The sequence below is a fragment of the Pseudophryne corroboree genome, chromosome 3 (assembly GCF_028390025.1).
Source record: "Pseudophryne corroboree isolate aPseCor3 chromosome 3, aPseCor3.hap2, whole genome shotgun sequence".
Lineage (NCBI taxonomy): Eukaryota > Metazoa > Chordata > Amphibia > Anura > Myobatrachidae > Pseudophryne > Pseudophryne corroboree.
The window spans coordinates 202,818,524-202,840,168 of record NC_086446.1 but is presented as its reverse complement, the minus strand read 5'-3'; the positions used below and the strand labels follow the sequence as shown (position 1 = coordinate 202,840,168).

The following is a 21,645-nucleotide window of genomic DNA, read 5'->3' as shown; positions in this document are numbered from 1 at the left end:
TTCCTCATCACTGTCAATAATTACTGAGTGGAAAATAAAAAAATATTATAAACAAAATACAGTAGAGTACAGTTACTACAAAATTGCACAGTAGTACAGTGCTACAGGAGGCAGAGATATATTCATAATACAGTAAGAGCAGAATGACTGTCCAGTGGTAGGGGACATACAGTACTGTACTGTGCCTGTATTTAACTCGTGTTGGAGGAGAGGCGATTTCGCACACAGAGGCGAAAAGGGGTCTTCACAGTGAGGGAAATACTGTACAGTACATGTTTGGAATTCCCTGCCTGAAAAGTAATAAAAGTGGACTTGGTCAATACTTTTAAGAATGGGCTTGAGAAAATCCTACTGTACTTACTATACTGTGGCGGCTCCTCCGACGACTCAGAGTCCACGTAAGTGACATCTGTGTTGAATATAAAAAAAACAAAAAGAAAAGTCAATGGGATTTCTGCAATCAGGATACCGCTGTCGGTCACTTGACTGCTGGAATCCTGACCACTGGTCACGCAAACCCAAGCCATTGGTACTGTTAATAAATCAATGAATGTAGAATGTAGAGTACTGTACAGTAGATTACAATTCTTACCAGGCTGGCCTGAAGGCTCCCCCATTTCCTCCTCCTCGGTATCAATAACGAGGCGGTCTGTGTGTACAAGATAACAAGTATTGTAAAATAAAAAAATTACAGTAATACTGTAGGAAACTAGTGTGTCTGTAACAAAAATAATGATTACCACTTCCAGAGCTCTGCTGGTCAGACGGTGTTGGTGGTGGTGGTGGTGGTGGTGGTACTGTGAGAAAAAACAACAGTGCTGTAAGTGAAGCTGTCAATTTGTAACATGTACTATACAGTATCCAGGACACATTTACAGTAGTGTAACAACGATGACAGTCACACCAGAATTCTCGTTACACAATACCTGGCAGCGCAGCAGGTGGTGGTGGTGGTGGTGGTGGTGTTGTTGGTACTGTGGGAAAAAAAATAACAGTACTGTAAGTGAAGCTGTCAATTGGAAACATGTACTGTACAGTATCCAGGACACATGTACAGTAGTGTAACGATGACAGTCACACCAGAATTCTCGTTACACAATACCTGGCAGCGCAGCAGGTGGTGGTGGTGGTGGTGTTGTTGGTACTGTGGGAAAAAAAATAACAGTACTGTAAGTGAAGCTGTCAATTTGAAACATGTACTGTACAGTATCCAGGACACATGTACAGTAGTGTAACGATGACAGTCACACCAGAATTCTCGTTACACAATACCTGGCAGCGCAGCAGGTGGTGGTGGTGGTGGTGGTGGTGGTGTTGGTACTGTGGGAAAAAAAATAACAGTACTGTAAGTGAAGCTGTCAATTGGAAACATGTACTGTACAGTATCCAGGACACATGTACAGTAGTGTAACGATGACAGTCACACCAGAATTCTCGTTACACAATACCTGGCAGCGCAGCAGGTGGTGGTGGTGGTGGTGGTGGTGTTGTTGGTACTGTGGGAAAAAAAATAACAGTACTGTAAGTGAAGCTGTCAATTGGAAACATGTACTGTACAGTATCCAGGACACATGTACAGTAGTGTAACGATGACAGTCACACCAGAATTCTCGTTACACAATACCTGGCAGCGCAGCAGGTGGTGGTGGTGGTGGTGTTGTTGGTACTGTGGGAAAAAAAATAACAGTACTGTAAGTGAAGCTGTCAATTTGAAACATGTACTGTACAGTATCCAGGACACATGTACAGTAGTGTAACAACGATGACAGTAGCACCAGAATTCTCGTTACACAATACCTGGCAGCGCAGCAGGTGGTGGTGGTGGTGGTGGTGTTGGTACTGTGGGAAAAAAAATAACAGTACTGTAAGTGAAGCTGTCAATTGGAAACATGTACTGTACAGTATCCAGGACACATGTACAGTAGTGTAACGATGACAGTCACACCAGAATTCTCGTTACACAATACCTGGCAGCGCAGCAGGTGGTGGTGGTGGTGGTGGTGGTGTTGTTGGTACTGTGGGAAAAAAAATAACAGTACTGTAAGTGAAGCTGTCAATTTGAAACATGTACTGTACAGTATCCAGGACACATGTACAGTAGTGTAACAACGATGACAGTAGCACCAGAATTCTCGTTACACAATACCTGGCAGCGCAGCAGGTGGTGGTGGTGGTGGTGGTGGTGGTGGTGGTGGTACTGTGGGAAAAAAAATAACAGTACTGTAAGTGAAGCTGTCAATTTGAAACATGTACTGTACAGTATCCAGGACCAAAAAGGGGTCCGGCCAATAAACAATCTGCATCAGAGAAGCAAGATACAGTATGCTTAAAGTATACAGTACTATATACTAGATCGCCAACAAACGTAAATTAACAAACAACTATCACTGGAATTTACCATCCTCATCCCGTAGCGAAGCACGGGTATTCAGCTATCTACAATGTTATTTATACTTTGTGTTTAATATTTACATTTAGTTTTGTAAACAGACATTCTTAACATTAACGGATTGCAGCGAGTTATCTGTGATGGTCAGGACAGGGGGTTGGGACTATAGAAATCACTATGTACTGTACACTACTGTATTTGACAATACTTACCAGCTTGGCGGCGCCTGTCCCGCCTCCTGTGACGTCGTGCTACCAGCCCTGTAAAAATATATATACAGTATAATGGCAGCATACTGTACAGCCAATGAAATTCAACATTGACAGCATCTTTATGACATCACAATAAATGGAATTGTTCATTCTAGTACCCTGCACCTAATCACTCAGGAGGGCATAGTGTACTGTACTGTCTTCAAAACTTAAGGGGCACATTTCTAAATGTGACATACAGTACACTTACAGTATCGCTACAGTACAGTAGGTCCAGGGTATTAGACAGAACACTACCTTTATACTGTAGACATTGTAACACACATAAGCATTGCCCTTATAAACATTATGACACACATCAGCATGCAGCCCTCCCACCCTTAACCATCTCAGTACTGTTCATTACATTACAAATTGATTTCATGACAGATGATGCAGTACTCACCTGAATTCATCTTATTCACGTCATGTCACAGTAGTGCAGTTTATTCACGTCACAGTACTGTCCTTGATTCACGTTGTGTCACACAGTAGAGCACCGTATTCACGTCACAGTACTGTCCTTGATTCACGTTGTGTCACACAGTAGAGCACCGTATTCACGTCACAGTACTGTCCTTGATTCACGTTGTGTCACACAGTAGAGCACCGTATTCACGTCACAGTACTGTCCTTGATTCACGTTGTGTCACACAGTAGAGCACCTTATTCACGTTACTGTACTGTACGTCACAGTAGTGCAGTAGTATATCCACATTACGTCACAAAGTAGAGATCTGCCAGTCATGAACCTTATGCAAGAGTAATGCACGTCAGAACACATTAGGCCACTGTAACATCCCTTAGAATAATTTCTGCCAAAGTAACATCCCTTAGAACACTGTACTATCTGAAACACAAATTTCGGCACACTGCACGACACACTGCAATTAAACCACACAATGCACTGCACGACTGCATAGTGTATGCACTGCGTGATATGACAAACTGCACATTTCCCTGCAAAATATGATACAATGTACACTACACAAAAAACTGCAATTACCACATGTGTATACAGTACACTGCACGACAGTGCTGGCCCTAGCCAGGTACAGATACAGCCGCAGTCACGCAAAATATAGGCATGCCGCATATCATTTTAATCAGCAGAAGCTGCTGGTGCCCCTAAGCATAGCAAATGCCCTAGGCATTTGCCTACTGTAGTTTGCCTATGCCTAAGGCCGGCTCTGCTGCACGATGTGATTCACTATGTATTACACTCACTGCACAATACCATATACTGAATGTACACTGCATGACACGCTGCAATTACGCAGCACGATACACTGTGATACATTGCATATACTGTACACTGCATGATACTGTACACTGCACAATCGTAGACCACCTGGATTGTAAAGAACTACTGTATATACACAAGTTTAAAAAAATAACAATTGTTTTTGTAAAACGCATGTCGATCTTTTTCCATGTCAACTTAACGACCATGTCAACCTACAGTAATTGGTGTCAACCAATTTCAAAAGCCGCACCATCTAGGTCGACGCAAAAAAACAAATTGACCTTTTGACCCGGGTTAATGTTTGGTCCTTGTTTAACCATTTGTTTACCACAAATACTGTACAGTGCTGTATAGACCGGATACCTGCTGCTACAGCAGCCCCTGCTATAATGTACTGTACCTGTAACTACAGTAACTTAAAGAACAGTAATCTACAGTAATGTACTGTACTTACAATCCCTTATGGCCTGCAGGCGTCGTGGGGTCCTCCTCACGAGGTCGCTCCATCTCCTCTGGAGAGACCTCACCGTTCTCCTCCGGTTGTAGGTCTGGAGGATAGCCCTACTTGCCCTCCTATATGCTCTAACTTTCTCCTCGTTGCTGGCGAGAGTTCTGTCCCGCCAGCGAACGAGGAGACGCAGCTCACCCAGAGCATAGGGACGGTCACGTACAGCAGCCATGCTTATGCTCAATGAGCGATCCAGACGTCGTGCGTCTCAGACGTCGTGCGTCTCAGACGTCGTGCGTTCCAGGCATTCAACGTACAGTACTGTAGTTACTGTACTTTGTGACAGTTTCCCTTAGTTTTAAATATGCCCTTTCTTTGACCACAGTATTTTCCACTGTCTTGCCCTACGCCCTTCCCTCCTGGGAGCCTTCACAGGTCTTATGCTATACACAAATACCGAAGATGCACAGTCCGTCAGAATACACTCATTTCATTCACGCTGTTTGGGTGCATTTAGCGTAAAGAATCGCTCCTGCAGATGTACTTTGATTTATGTGAAACCTGTGTGCATCCTTCCATTGACTGTCTTACAATGTAAATAAAATAATACAGTGCATTATTACAGAAAAAAAAAAAAAAAAGAAAGAAAGCACATCATGTCTCGAACCCTGGACCCCCAGTGAGGGAGGTGGGAGCCTTCACCCCTAGCCCACGATGCCTCATGAGAGATTTCTAATTTCATGTGTGAAAGTACTGCAAACAGCGCCCGGCCCTCGCCCCATTGCTGTTGGTTTATGCCTTAGAGGACTCGGACGCTCGCATTTGTAAAGCACGGTGTTTTCCTCCGCCTCCTGCTAGCCTGTTGCCCTTCCCCCATGGGAGCCTGCACAGATCATGCAGTAGACAGGGAGGGAATGCAGGTCATGTGCAATACACAAACGCCCACTGTAGTACTATTTTGCTCACTTACAGTACCGTACTGTAGGTTGCATTTAGCGCAAAGAATCGCTCCTGCAGATGTACTTTGATTTATGTGAAACCTGTGTGCATCCTTCCATTGGATGTACTGTATTGGAGAGAAAAAAAAAAATGTTAAAGTGAATGTCACGGGAACACATTAAAAATAAGGTTGGCACTTCCTTCCCATTGGTGTTGGTTTACAGTATGCCGTAGTGTACTCGGACGCTCATGTACTGTAATTGCATTTCAAAGGCACAGTATTTTCCATCGTCTCCCCCCTACCCCCATCGCCCTTCCCCCCTGGGGGCCTGCACAGGGAGGAAATTCAGGTCCTGTGCAATGCACAAACGCTGAAGATCTACAGTACTGTTTTGCTTAGTTGGTAGCGTCAGAATACACTCATTTCATTCACGCTGTTTGGGTGCATTTAGCGTAAAGAATCGCTCCTGCAGATGTACTTTGATTTATGTGAAACCTGTGTGCATCCTTCCATTGACTGTCTTACAATGTAAATAAAATAATACAGTGCATTATTACAGAAAAAAAAAAAAAAAGAAAGAAAGCACATCATGTCTCGAACCCTGGACCCCCAGTGAGGGAGGTGGGAGCCTTCACCCCTAGCCCACGACGCCTCATGAGAGATTTCTAATTTCATGTGTGAAAGTACTGCAAACAGCGCCCGGCCCCCGCCCCATTGCTGTTGGTTTATGCCTTAGAGGACTCGGACGCTCGCATTTGTAAAGCACGGTGTTTTCCTCCGCCTTCTGCTAGCCTGTTGCCCTTCCCCCATGGGAGCCTGCACAGATCATGCAGTAGACAGGGAGGGAATGCAGGTCATGTGCAATACACAAACGCCCACTGTAGTACTATTTTGCTCACTTACAGTACCGTACTGTAGGTTGCATTTAGCGTAAAGAATCGCTCCTGCAGATGTACTTTGATTTATGTGAAACCTGTGTGCATCCTTCCATTGGATGTACTGTATTGGAGAGAAAAAAAAAAATGTTAAAGTGAATGTCACGGGAACACATTAAAAATAAGGTTGGCACTTCCTTCCCATTGGTGTTGGTTTACAGTATGCCGTAGTGTACTCGGACGCTCATGTACTGTAATTGCATTTCAAAGGCACAGTATTTTCCATCGTCTCCCCCCTACCCCCATCGCCCTTCCCCCCTGGGGGCCTGCACAGGGAGGAAATTCAGGTCCTGTGCAATGCACAAACGCTGAAGATCTACAGTACTGTTTTGCTTAGTTGGTAGCGTCAGAATACACTCATTTCATTCACGATGTTTGGGTGCATTTAGCGTAAAGAATCGCTCCTGCAGATGTACTTTGATTTATGTGAAACCTGTGTGCATCCTTCCATTGACTGTCTTACAATGTAAATAAAATAATACAGTGCATTATTACAGAAAAAAAAAAAAAAAAGAAAGAAAGCACATCATGTCTCGAACCCTGGACCCCCAGTGAGGGAGGTGGGAGCCTTCACCCCTAGCCCACGATGCCTCATGAGAGATTTCTAATTTCATGTGTGAAAGTACTGCAAACAGCGCCCGGCCCTCGCCCCATTGCTGTTGGTTTATGCCTTAGAGGACTCGGACGCTCGCATTTGTAAAGCACGGTGTTTTCCTCCGCCTCCTGCTAGCCTGTTGCCCTTCCCCCATGGGAGCCTGCACAGATCATGCAGTAGACAGGGAGGGAATGCAGGTCATGTGCAATACACAAACGCCCACTGTAGTACTATTTTGCTCACTTACAGTACCGTACTGTAGGTTGCATTTAGCGTAAAGAATCGCTCCTGCAGATGTACTTTGATTTATGTGAAACCTGTGTGCATCCTTCCATTGGATGTACTGTATTGGAGAGAAAAAAAAAATGTTAAAGTGAATGTCACGGGAACACATTAAAAATAAGGTTGGCACTTCCTTCCCATTGGTGTTGGTTTACAGTATGCCGTAGTGTACTCGGACGCTCATGTACTGTAATTGCATTTCAAAGGCACAGTATTTTCCATCGTCTCCCCCCTACCCCCATCGCCCTTCCCCCCTGGGGGCCTGCACAGGGAGGAAATTCAGGTCCTGTGCAATGCACAAACGCTGAAGATCTACAGTACTGTTTTGCTTAGTTGGTAGCGTCAGAATACACTCATTTCATTCACGCTGTTTGGGTGCATTTAGCGTAAAGAATCGCTCCTGCAGATGTACTTTGATTTATGTGAAACCTGTGTGCATCCTTCCATTGACTGTCTTACAATGTAAATAAAATAATACAGTGCATTATTACAGAAAAAAAAAAAAAAAGAAAGAAAGCACATCATGTCTCGAACCCTGGACCCCCAGTGAGGGAGGTGGGAGCCTTCACCCCTAGCCCACGACGCCTCATGAGAGATTTCTAATTTCATGTGTGAAAGTACTGCAAACAGCGCCCGGCCCCCGCCCCATTGCTGTTGGTTTATGCCTTAGAGGACTCGGACGCTCGCATTTGTAAAGCACGGTGTTTTCCTCCGCCTTCTGCTAGTCCTCCATTCCCATTATGCATTAGCGAACTCAGACGCTCATATATTTTAAAAGCACGGTGTTTATACATTGTACTGTACATTCTTCCTTTTACACAATTACTGTAGTTGCGTCTCCATACACATACAGTACTGTACTCCATACTTTTTCCACCGCCTCCCGTTACGCCTACAGTATTGCCAGAGCTGTAGATCAATCCGCCGCTATACTGTACGATCGAAAGTACTGGATTAGTGGAGCATTAGCCACACAGTGGTGGAGATGTGTAATGCATGATGAGTATCTAGATCGTCTCAACGCGCCTGCCTGTGATTAAACTCAGCTATCGCCTTAGCGTGGCTAAACGCCCGTCTCGGCGGAGAAACAGTCAAGATAAAGGTGGCTACATCTGTAGATCCCTTTCCTCCTCGGTAGTTTCCAATATAGTGCCATAAATACTATATTTAGCCTTTGGATTTTTGAGACCCAAGTGCACGATTTTGCATTTTTTTTACATTAAACTGTAATTGTCACACATTTGACCACTCCTCTAGTCTACTTAGATCATCAATCATTTGTTTTACCCTTCAAGGGCCTCTTGGTGTAGTGCTTAGTTTGTTAACTTTGCATGTCTTTTTTAAGGGTGTGAATTATTAGATCTACACTAAAAAGTTCTACAGTAAATAGGTCTAAAACTAATGGTAGACATGCATTAGGTCTTTGGGGTCAAAAGGTCGACATTGAAATGGTTGACACAAAAAGGTAGACAATTTTTGTTTAGGTGTTGTGTCACTTTTCTGCCATAAACAAGCCCCATTAGTGTATTGCATTCCCTCACATGGCTCACCATGCTTTGGGCAAGGTTACTATGTCCAATCATAGTCCACGTGGATGGTCAAGTATGAAAAAGCAGAAAAATGTAAAGAAAAAAATGTGTCTACCATGTGTGTCGACCATTGTCATATCAACCTTTTGACCCTGTCAACCTAATACATGTCTACCATTAGTGATAGGCCTATTGACTGTAGACCTTTCTAGTGTAGATCAATAGTCCGGTTACCCTTTTTTAATATCCAACATAAGGATGGAGTGCACAGGGACATTCCATCTTGCACCATTTTTATTTTCATTATAGGCTGCATTTTTCTCAGGGCATTTTAATGGTATATTCCAGTAGGGATGAGTTAATATTGTGTGATGGTATTAACAACGATGAGGGTGAAGAATCGGGTGAGGAGAATAACCTCTTCCAAATGTAGAGAGGATTTACAACACTGTAAACTGCCTTAAGCCCATCGACAGCTTGTTTTGTAGTGGTCCAAATAAGCCGAGCACTTCAGCTACAAAATAGACAGCCCCTTTTTGCTGAAGTTCTTGGTTCGTTAAACTGTACATGTCTTTTAATATCCAACATAAGGGTGGGTGGGAGTGCCCAAGGACATTCCATCTTGCACAAATTTTTTAATATGGGCTGCATTGTGGGGGGCACTGGTGCCCAAATTTAGAGGGCTTATTCTTTTATTGTCTGTTTACTGCTAGGCCTCACTTCTCGGAGAATAAGGACCATACAGTTGCCAATGCCTACCACAATCAATCATTTGTGATTCTTCTTTCATTGAATTTTTGCCGCTAGGCCTCACCTCACAGAGGTTATTAATTCACACCAGTCTTTAACCCAGTGAATCGTACAGTTGCCAGTGCCAACCACAATCCACCAATAAACTTTTTAAACTTCTTTTATTGTATTTTTTTCTGCTAAGCCTCACCTCACAGAGAATACGGACCATACAGTTGCCTACCACAATCAAGAAATCAATCAATCATTTTCTGATTTTTATTTTTTTGGTCAGTTATTCATTTTATTTGAAAAAGTATTTTATCGCTGTAGAATTCAAACAAGTTATACATCTTCCTTTAGAACTTGAACAAGTTAAGCAAACATGATATAAAAAAAGATAAATTTTTTTTTTTAATGTGGAAACCACCACTTATCGCTCTTCATGATAGATATAATAATGGAAATATACTCAGCACAGTTAAACATGGTGTAAAATTGCCCCATAACCTAAGACATGTCTGGGTTCAAGCCACTTTAGAAATGTCTTTATTTGTAGCAATATAGATATGCTCTCAGCACTGATCTTTACATACTGTAAACGTGATGTTGAACAAGCAGCTAATGGACATTCCACATACTGTATGTTCAATTGAATTATGTAAGATGTTTTGCAAAGTACGGCAAGACCCTCAGAAGGCACAAATCAATACTTAACATTGCAACTTTTTACTGGGCTATGCAGAAAAAAGTAAAAAAAAGCATGGATCACCTCCAATGCTTAAAAAAATTCAAAGGAAGCTAAAATAATGGACTACTTCCTTATGGAAGCCAGATACACTACTGTTTTGCTCTATTACACCACCTGATTTATGATTTATTTTCAAAAACATTATGTCGCCTTAAACCCCAGAATGTCAGTCTGCTCAGAACGTGGGTTGTTCCTTTGTAACGTTAAGAGGTCAACATTCGCAAACAATGGTTTCTCAATTTCTTTTTCCTCCCAGAAGGGATCATGCATTCGCAGGAATATCTAGGCTCTTCTATAATCAGAACACAATTATTTTCTATAAGTTTTACATTATTAGATTAAGTTTAGAAAAAAAAAAGTACAAAATCCCACTTGAGATATCTTCACCAGATCATAGACATAAATATAGAAATTTTAATTAAACTTAATGACATACCGGTGGACTTCCGGTTCCGGGTTCATGCTGTGAACAGCGTGTCCGTGCAGCTCCCGGGACGAACCCACTGTAACCAGCATATAACAGCTCACCGGAGCCCGCACCCACCAGGGAAGAACCTTCATTACACTCCCCAGTGCATGGAGAAGTTCCTCGCTCCGTCCACCGCCGTCCGCAAGCAGTTGTTTCGGCAGGAGAAACGTCGAGCGGAATCAAAGATGGCGCCGGACACAGACTCCCCGCCAGCGTCTCCGGCACACAAGAAAGCGACTCCTGAAACAGATAAGTCTGCCTTACAGAGACATCCTGATTCCCCCATTACATACTCTGATTTGGCCCAAGCTATAACGGCCACGATGGGACCCCTTCTGTCACAGGCTGTAAATGACATTTCCACACAGCTCCAAAACCTCACCCACAGAGTGACCACAAACGAAACACATATGGGGAAAATAGCACATGACATGGCTGATGTGCAGCACGACAGAATTCGCTTGCAAAAGGAAAATTATCACCTTTTAAACAAGCTAGATAATATTGAAAATCGATCCAGGAGAAACAATCTGAGAATAATAGGTATTCCTGAATCAGTGAAAGATGCCGCACTGGAGAGATTTGTTAGCATTACACTACCACAGTTGCTCCATGTCTCAGATGCTTGCAAAGATATTGTCATAGAAAGGGTACATAGAATAGGCCCTAACCTGCGACGAACAGACACCCGTCCCAGAGTGGTTATTCTACGCTGCTTAAACTACCTTCACAAGCAAGCCATATGGACAGCCTCTAGACAAATACGTCCTTTGTTATGGGAAAAAAATAAATTGCTAATATTCCAAGACTTCTCCCCTGAGCTCACACGGGCCAGGAAGGCCTTCTCACCTATTTGTGCTCAGCTGGTGCAGATGAAACGTAAATTTGCCCTCCAATATCCAGCAAAATTACGTATATTCATAGGAGATTCCTTTTATGACTTCTCCACCCCTGGCGACGCTGATGCATTCCTGAAAGATGAAGCTCAAGGGCACCATGAGGACATTTCTGACAATTCATAGCAATTTAAATGGGTTTCAGAAACAGCCAAGACCCTCCTGAGTTTACGTTACAGCTAACTGCTTGACTGTTTTCTATCATTGAAGATTGAGATGCATAATGGAGGATGGGCACTATTGTTTCATATACAAGCCCAACCTCTGTAAACTAATCTTAGTTAGTCTACTCAGGCGGAGACGCCTTTTTGTTATATTTGTTCTTTCTTTCTCTATTACCACTAGTAATATTTTTCCCTTTGTTTTTATTTTTATTCTTTCTAACTGTTTTTTTTTTTTTCTGACACTAAGATATGAGTGGCGGAGTACATTGCAGATTGATGCGTGACTTCTTGAAGTCACAGATGATGTATAGATTTTTGCTATAGAGTTTAAGAATAATCCCTGCACATCAGCGGCTTACTATGTTCATAAAAGGTTCGTTCCCTCCCTATCGATAGTATCAGGTGGGTTGTCCCGGGTAGCTAGGATTCATCCAAAGCTAACTCTCCCCCTATATTGATGAATCGGAAGTTGGTATGCCGTCAAACACCTAGGCTAACCCCTAGTGAGGTCCTAAGAAGGACATTATTGTTATATGTTTTATTTTACACAATTCTATCCTCTCTTCTCTTTCCCATCTATCCCCTCTTCTATCATCCACTCTTTGCTACAAACTTGAAATATGGCTTACATAGAACCTTCTCTCTGTCCCCTCATTACTTGATGACTTACACTTATGACAACCTCACACCTTAAGGTGGGCTCTCTGAACGTGGGCGGCATAAACTCCCCAGCCAAGCGTCGAAAAATCCTGCAATACCTAACTAAGCAACACTTAGATTTAGCATACCTACAAGAAACACACCTGACAGAACTGGAGTCGAATAAACTCGGCACCATGGGTTGGAAGGTTGTGGCGGCAGCTCCTTTCTCTTCCAAAGCTCGTGGAGTTATAATTTTAGCACGTCTATCCCTACCATTGAAGGTGACCAAGGTTATACCCGACCCCAATGGTAGATTTATCATAGCCCAAGCTACATTACATGACATACCATATATACTATGTAATATATACGCACCCAACACCTTCAAAAAGTCATTTTTCTCCACTCTGATAACAAAACTATCCCCCAACCTCCATAACAGACTACTGATTGGTGGGGACCTCAATCTAATCTCATCCCCGCTCCTTGACCGATCTAATACTAATTCTAAACCCATCTCTTTACCAAAATTTGGTATACCACACTTTGCTACATCCCTCCAAACCACTGATGTCTGGAGAGCCTTCAACCCCATCGGCAGAGAGTACACATGCCTCTCAGCCGCTCATGGCACCATGTCACGCATAGATTACCTCTTAATCTCCCATATCTTAATCCCCGACATCATTTCTACCAATATAGAATCTATCTCTATCTCGGACCACGCCCTCATCTGGTTTGACCTCCAACTCTCCCATGACCCCTCAGTCACAAAAGTCTGGAGATTCCCCACACATCTAACACGCTCACAATAGTTCTGCAAAGCACTGATGGAGAAATGGGATGAACTTTTAGCCAATAACATATCACACCTCACTTCAAACCCCCCAATCTTTTGGCAAACTGCCAAATCAATATTACGGGGCACGATCATTTCGTACGCTTCCAGATCCAAAAAACATATAGCCTCACGCTACTTACAACTACAGTCAGACCTAACATCCGCATTCCAACTATTCAAGATAACACCCTCTCCTGAAAACAAAGAACTATATACAAAAGCAAAAACCAAATTTGATGACCATCTTCAATCTCTAGGTGACAAACATCTGTTTAATATCAATTATAGATATCACAAATTTGGCAACAAAACTGGAAAGCTCTTGACCAACTTACTGCATGGAACTCGATCCTCTGCGCTCGTACATCCTCTGCAAACACAACATGGCCAAATAACAACCTCTAACCAACAAGTAACAGAGGTGATGAGATCATTTTATGAATCGCTATACTCAGCCCCTACTCCCTCCTCTCCTACAGACACCACACCCCAGGACACATCCCCCACTCCGCACAAATGGGAATATCCCACACTCCCTACCATTCCGCAATCTCTTGCTGATACCTTGATGACACCCATAACGGATATAGAGATCCTCTCAGTTATTAATCATCTCCAATGAGATAAAGCCCCAGGCCCAGACGGATTTTCAGGCGAATTTTACAAACTACTAGCCCCCAAAATTATTCACATTTTAGTACTGCTTTATAACCATCTCCTCACAAACCTAAACCCCCCACTTTACTTCACATCAGCAATAATAAAAACTCTCCCCAAACCAAATCGCGACCTATCTCTACCTAGCTCTTATAGACCCATATCTTTACTCAATCTCGACTACAAAATCTTGACAAAAATTCTATCCAAACGCCTCCAACCGATTTTACCCCATATAATCCACCAAGACCAAACTGGCTTTGTATCAGGACGCCATTCTGTGATCAATTTGAGGAAGGTCTTCTCGGCTATCCAGTGCATGAATGTTTCCCCTCCCACCACACCAGCTATCATTCTATCGCTGGATGCCGAGAAGGCCTTTGATCTAGTACTATGGCCCCACTTACATTACACGCTACATAAATTTGGTTTCCCTAAGAAATTCATTGATATAATAACAGCCCTATATTCAAATTCTACTTCCCAAATCTCATGCAATGGAACCCTCTCCTCTTCCTTCCCTATAGCTAGAGGCACCAGACAAGGATGCCCGCTGTCACCCTTACTATTCAACATAGCCATTGAACCTCTTGCAATAGCCATCCGTGAATCGTCCAATATATCTGGAATTGTTATCGGATCCACGGAATTAAAGATTTCTCTGTTCGCAGATGATATGATTTTATTCCTTTCAGATCCCTCCTCCTCAGTCCCACATGTTATGTCCCTTATCTCAGCTTTTGGCCTAATTGCAGGCCTCAAAATAAACATATCCAGATCTGAAATCCTACCTATCAATGCCCCCCCCCCCCCCTATCACACAAAATATCACATCTCTCTCTACCTTTCATTTAGCAAAGGAAGGTATAAAATACTTAGGGATAAAAATTCCACCATCCACTGCCAACATCTATAAACTCAATTACACCCCCCTACTAACAAAAATAGCCTCTCTTTACGATAACTGGAAAGATCTCCCATTATCACTCTTGGGCCGCCTTGCTGCGGTGAAGAGTATTATTTTCCCCAAAATCTTCTACCTCATTCAAATGTTACCGCTTTCTCTGAAACCCTCTGACTTTAACACCTTCGATAAATTAACCTCCAAATTCCTTTGGAAACATAAAAAATCCAGAATCTCTCTGAGCAAATTACAAAACCCCATCAAACAGGGAGGTCTCAAAGCCCCCAATCTACGCATGTATACACATTCAGTCATGTTCCGCTACATCTCGGACTGGATCTTGGAAACCTCCACATATACAGACGTCAACCTTGACATGGCCATGTTCGCACCCTACTCCCCGGGAGCACTACTACACTCAAAAAAGCAAGAAATCCCAACACATATCTACAATAACATCATTTTCACAGACACATACAAAACTTGGATCTCCATCAACAAAATCCTACACCGAAATCACTTCTCGTCAACACACATCCCACTATGGGGCAATCCGGGGTTCCCCCCATCCTTAACAAACTGCCTCTTCCTTGAATGGAAAGCTAAGGGACTATCGACAACTGCAAAAGTCTTTGACCCAGGGGGAATACCTCTCTCTTTCTCCAATCTCCAACAAAAATACCAACTTCCTAACAACCAATTTTTTATGTTCCTTCAAGCTCGCCACTTTGCAATATCTCTTCATACACACACTTTCTGTCCTGACAAGCAAGATCTCATACTCTCACTACTCAAATCATTAACACACAGACCATATAAGACTAACCTTCTTTATCCCAAACTAATGCAAGCCAGACGTCCGGCTCTCACCCCATCAAACGTTGCTAGTTGGTCACAAGATATACCAACGATTTCTGAAATCGCTGATTTATGCCCTACTTTCACCCTAACCATGCGATGGCTTAACTCATCATATTTACAAGAGGTCCACTTCAGAACCATCCATAAGGCCTATATATCCCCAGCACAGAGAAGACACATGGTTTTGGAAGAATCGGGAGATTGCCCAAAATGCTCAGCACACAATGCCAAATTTCTACATTCCTTTTGGTCATGTGGAAAGATCAAAAAATTCTGGTACAAGGTAATAGCTTACATTAATAAATTATTTAATGCGAGGGTACAACCTGACATGCTAGCATGTCTATGCGCAAATTTCACAAATTGGAGAATTGGCCCACATACATCACAGATCCACCCTCTACTCACTATTATAGTGACTATAGCAAAAAAGATAATCCTCATCCACTGGACCTCGAAATCCACACCATCCCTTACTGAGGTAATGCAGAAACTTAGACAGATCTTTCTTTTTGACAGAAGATCATTGACCTTGGCCAGGGGTGAGAATCTCTCCAAGTTTATGAACAAATGGCATTTCTATATGCTGTCATTACCAGTAGAAATGGAAACCTCGCTAACCAAAATGTTTGACATCACCCAGTGGTCTCACCACTAAAGTACGGCGAACATTTTGTTCCCTGCTCTTCAAAGGGTTAAATTAATTGGAGGTTGAAGGGATCATTATACTATTCACAACACCCATCCCCTCTTCCTCTACAGTGACGCCCAGGTTCGGAGAGCTCGCCCCCCCCCCCCCCCTCTCAGCCACCTTTTTCTCATCCCCACAGTCACCAACTCTCGAAATAAATGTCCCGACGGAGATGAACCAGTATAATGCGCATTCTTTGGGATGTCAATAGGACTTTCCTCAAGCGCAAATACGCCTAGATAGAGCCATATTTCCTCCTTGATCTCTCCTCCTTCTCTCCCCCTTCATACTACTCCTCCCTTCTTTTCATTCTTTCTTCCTTCTATATAATCCTAATCTCACAGGTACTTTATACCTATTTTTTTATCTCGCGCTCATTATATATGGGGATACTCCTTTACATTTAGTTATATGGAGCAACACTCTAAGGTTACTAAATACTACATAAGTTATTTACCATATGGCATTCACTTCCTTTACAATTTAATTCATTATCAGTTCTTTCGAAGAAACTGACAACAACATCGCAACAAGTTGGCCTCCTTTGGTGACTAGTAAAGAGTTAATAACAATGACATGTTCTTTTTTTTTTTTTTTTTTGGTGTTGTTGGGCTCTTAAGATAATAAGAGTTCCAGTTTTTGATGTCATGTCATAACACTCCCGTTTGGATCTGCCAGCAATGCTTTAGATATTATAATACTTTATTGCCATATATGGACATTAAGTTTTATGTTTAAACCAAAAACAATGAGACAAGACTAGCCTAAAGAGTTATGTTTGAATATCTTCTGCTCCATGTCTTACTGAATACAAATGTTGTATAATGGATGTATACCATTAATAAAATAAAAAATTGTTATATTAAAAAAAAAACTTAATGACATACCAAGAAGGTTTGGCTTCAGTTTTATGAACTATCATGCCAGTCCTTTTTGAGCAACCTTTTTTGGCATATTCCACTTGCTTGCTCACCAGTCTGTCTACAACCTTCCTTGGCTCTCTTTCAGCTGGATGGGAATCATTTGGGTCTGGCATGATTCAAAGATCTCCTTCTTTAAAATTGATTCATAAACTGTATAAGACTGGGTCATTTTCATAGGTTATATAAAACCATATGTTCATTATAGGTGCTTGTGCTAATACCATCCTTGAACACTCATCCTTGGAATCATGCTTTGTTTCAAGCAGATCATCCACTGCTTTACCAATCATTGTGTAAGTCAAATGGGCATCACTGATTTGGGATGAGTCAACTGTGGTAGAAATTAAAGAGCAGACACCCTTTCATATTTGTGACGATGAAGTCTATATACACAATCAAATCCATCATACTTTATAAGCTAGAGGGAAGGATTGACTGGTCATTTATCCAGAAGTGTACCTTTCCACTGGGTTATTGACCCACTGCCCTCTTGCCACCGATGCTGTATTCTACATCATATGATATTTTGCCTTGGCTGGGAGATTGCTTTACTTGGTCTCAAATTGTTTTTTGATGTTTCTTATGAGATGATCTTTTCTTCATCATATTTTATCACTGAGCAGCCACCTTTCCAAATGAAGTCTTTATTCATCTGTGTATCTGTGAGCTAGGGTGATAAATTGTAATCACTACAAGTTTGCTACAGTCATTCCAGTCTATGTGAAAAAAAAACCTTAATTTCTATCTTTTAGAAGTCTCTTCAGTTAATAGGCTCCACAGTACCTTTATACTCAAAGGGATGATGAGTGTGGGATGATGAGCCTCCAAATCACAGGACTAATGCTGAGACTTGAAGCCAGTACTACTTTAGACACTCTGAGATGGAGTAGGCAAGCAAAAGGAGGATGATGAGCTCCTCAGTTAAAAGGGCCACAGAAGTAGATTGACCCTGTGGGGAAATTGAGCAGCGCCCAAATAAAGTGGACACTGGCAGATGTGAGATGGAGTGTCACAGTCCTGTAGGTCAACTGGATACATTATAAAGTCAAAGGTGCCAGAAGGGCCTAGGGAGAAACCATCATGACTGCCATGCAATGGCATTGAAACATCTAGAGGCAGCTCCAAAGGCAGAATGGTAGGCACCATAATAGTTGTGGATACAGGAAAACACAGTTCCTTGATGACCATAGATTTCTGCTACTCATAGATGGAGTATCACTGTAGTGTATATTCAGCTTATTGTGCTTTTATTGTATAGATAACATTTCAATTTCAAGCACCTGAGTTAGCTTATATATTGATTTGGGAAACTTCCATTCTGTATATTATTGTCTCACAGGCATATATGCTTACCTTCCAAAATGTGGTGATTGGGACAGAGTGTGCACATAAAAAATAGGATTTTGGTACTTACCAGGTAAATCCTTTTCTTTGAATCCATAGGGGGCACTGGAGTACTCTTGGGATATGGACGGCTTCCACAGGAAGTAGGCACTGAATAAATTAATTTTGAAACTACACCTCCCCTCCACATCCCTGAGTACCTCAGTGTTTTTTACTGAGCCGAACAGGAGCGATAGAGAGGTTGACAGTGTAGAATTACATATAACATAACGGACAACAATAAAGTTGACACAACATTACTGACAACTAAACAGTTGACACCATAACTGATTAGAACTTGTTAATCTGAACCAGTCGGTGAAAATGTGTTACCATAAGATCTACTGAACCTACCCCAAACCAGGTAAACTGCTCTAGGTGGGCGTCCAGTGCCCCCTATGGATTCAAAGAAATGGATTTACCTGGTAAGAACCAAAATCCTATTTTCTTTTTCATCCACTAGGGGTCACTGGAGTACTCTTGGGACGTACCAAAGTTTCCCCCCGTGGGCGGGAGAGCTGTTTGGCACCTGTAACACTAGGCGGCCAAAGCTAGATGCTGATGCCGCCAACGTATCAAACTTGTAGAGGCGCACAAACATGTGGACCGAAGACCATGTGGCCGCCCGGCAAAGCTGTGTCGTAGAAGCTCCACGACTCGCTGCCCATGATGTTCCCACAGCCCGTGTGGAATGAGCTGTTACTGATGTAGGCGGCTGTAACCTAGCATGAAGGTAAGCCTGACGTATGGTCAGTTTAATCCAACTGGATAAGGTCTGCCTAGAAGCTGGCCAACTCATCTTGGCAGCATCAGAGAGAGCAAACAACGTATCCATCTTACGAACGGTCGACGTTCGGGATACATAAATGCGTAATGCGCGTACCACATCCAACCTACCAGAGTCTCCTGTAACACAGTTACTACTATTGGTTGATTGATGTGAAAAGATGACACTACCTTTGGTAGAAAAGCGGAATTCGTCCGGAGTTCCGCTCTGTCATCATGAAACACTAAATACGGTGGCTTGCACGACAAAGCACCCAAATCTGAAACACGCCTTGCTGACGCTAAGGCTAAAAGAAAAATTGTTTTCCCAATTGAGAAATTTAATATCCACTTGTTGTAAGGGTTCATAATAAAAAGACTGTAAGAAATCTAAAAACCAGATTCAAGTCTTATGGCGCAGTAGGTGGAGTGAATGGAGGCTGAACTCTGAGGACACCCTGCATAAAGGTGTGAACCGACGGCAATAGGGCCAATCTACTATGAAAATAAATGGACAACGCCGATATCTGCACTTTAAGTGTGGATAAACTCAGACCTCTATCTAACCCCATCTGTAGAAATAACAAAAGACGGGATAACTTAAAAGATGATGTCGGAAACTTCCGAGCTTCACACCAACCTACATAGGCACGCCAAATTCTGTAATAATGAGCTGCCGTAACCGGCTTCCTAGCTCGTAACATGGTTGGTATAACAGATTCTGGAATGCCCTCTCTTCTTAAGAGGGCTGTCTCAACAGCCACCCCGTCAAACGCGGCTGCGCTAAATCGGGGTAAAGGAACGGACCCTGCTGAAACAGGTCAGAACGTAGTGGGAGCGGCCAAAGACCGACTGCGAGTAGACCGCGGAGATCCGAGAACCAAGCTCTCCGAGGCCAAAGAAGCGCCACTAGTATAACTGTGACGGACTCTCCTTTGATCCGTTTTAGCCACAGAGGGAGCAGTGGAAATGGTGGAAACAGATACACGAGACTGTATGGCCACGTGATTGTGATAGCATCCACTGCCACTGCCTTTGGATCTCTCGTTCTGGACACGACCTGGGGCGTTTGATGATTGTGGCGAGAAGCCATCAGGTCCACCTGCGGGTAACTCCATTTCTGGACCAGCATGTGAAATACTTCTGGATTTAATGCCCATTCTCCTTGAAAATTCAGACGGCTGAGATAATCCGCCTCCCAGTTGTCCACTCCCAGAATGACTACTGCCGACAATATCATTTGGTAATACTCGGCCCAATAGAGGATTTAAGCTACTTCCCGCATTGCCATACGGCTTTTCGTTCCTTCTTGTTTGTTGATTTATGCGACCGCCGTCGCATTGTCTGACTGCACCTGAACAGCATGAGTTGCAGCCTGTGCACTGCTTGTCGTAGCGCATTGTAAATTGCCCGGAGTTCCAGGACATTTATAGACCGCAGTCTTTCGTGAACCGCCCAGAGACCCTGGAGCTGATAATTTTGAACTACAGCTCCCTAACCTCTGAGACTCACGTCCGCCGTGAGAATTATCCAATTCCAGGCACCGAACCGTTTCCCTGTGGTTAGATTCTGTACTTTGAGCCACCAGAGTAGAGACACTCTGGCCCTTGGAGACAACCTCACCCTGCGGTAAATCTGCAGATGCGAGCCCGACCACTGTGCGAGCACATCCAATTGAAAAGGACGTGAGTGAAGTCCTCCGAACTGAAGCGCTTCGAAAGCCGCCACTATTGTGTCTAATAGGCGAATGCACAAATGAACCGAGACTGTGCGTGGCTTGAGCACTAATTGTACCAGATGACGAATTACCTGTACTTTCTGTTCGGGTAGGTAAATTCTTTGATTTACCGTACCGAGAATCATGCCTAGGAATTGAAGTCGTTGATACGGAATCGTTCAGGAATTCGCGTAGACAATGGTAGGAAATCAGATTCCCCCCCCCCCACTTGGTCTGCGATCTATCTCGTTTGGAATCCGACTCCGCCTGTTAGGAACGTAGCCAAAGTGGACGTTATGCGCCACTAGCGAAGCTGAAAACGCAAGAACCAACTGCCAACGTCCAAAGAAGCTGTAGGTAGCAAGAAGTGTAAGGTGGTCTTTATTTAGGGCAAACCTGAACTGGAGTGCCCTGCCCCTACAGCCTTGTTACCTCAAAACCCTTACCAAAGCAGGGCGAAGCAACAGCCCTACTGCTGTGTAGGGTACACTCCGATAGGTAGTAAAACACCCAATAATTGTAATTGTCTCTCATTGGAAATCGTTCAGCCTTCGCTGAGAACCTGACGCACTGGCCTGGTGCTATGAGGGCTGGCGGTAAATCGACCGCAACAATCTAACTGAAACAGTAAAAAAAA

The 21,645-nt window shown here is 43.0% G+C and overlaps 1 pseudogene; it reads right to left on the bottom strand.

Annotated features, from left to right (window-relative positions):
• LOC135057232 (spindlin-Z-like) overlaps window positions 1-21,645 on the bottom strand; it is a 62,791-nt pseudogene that overhangs the window by 31,280 nt on the left and 9,866 nt on the right.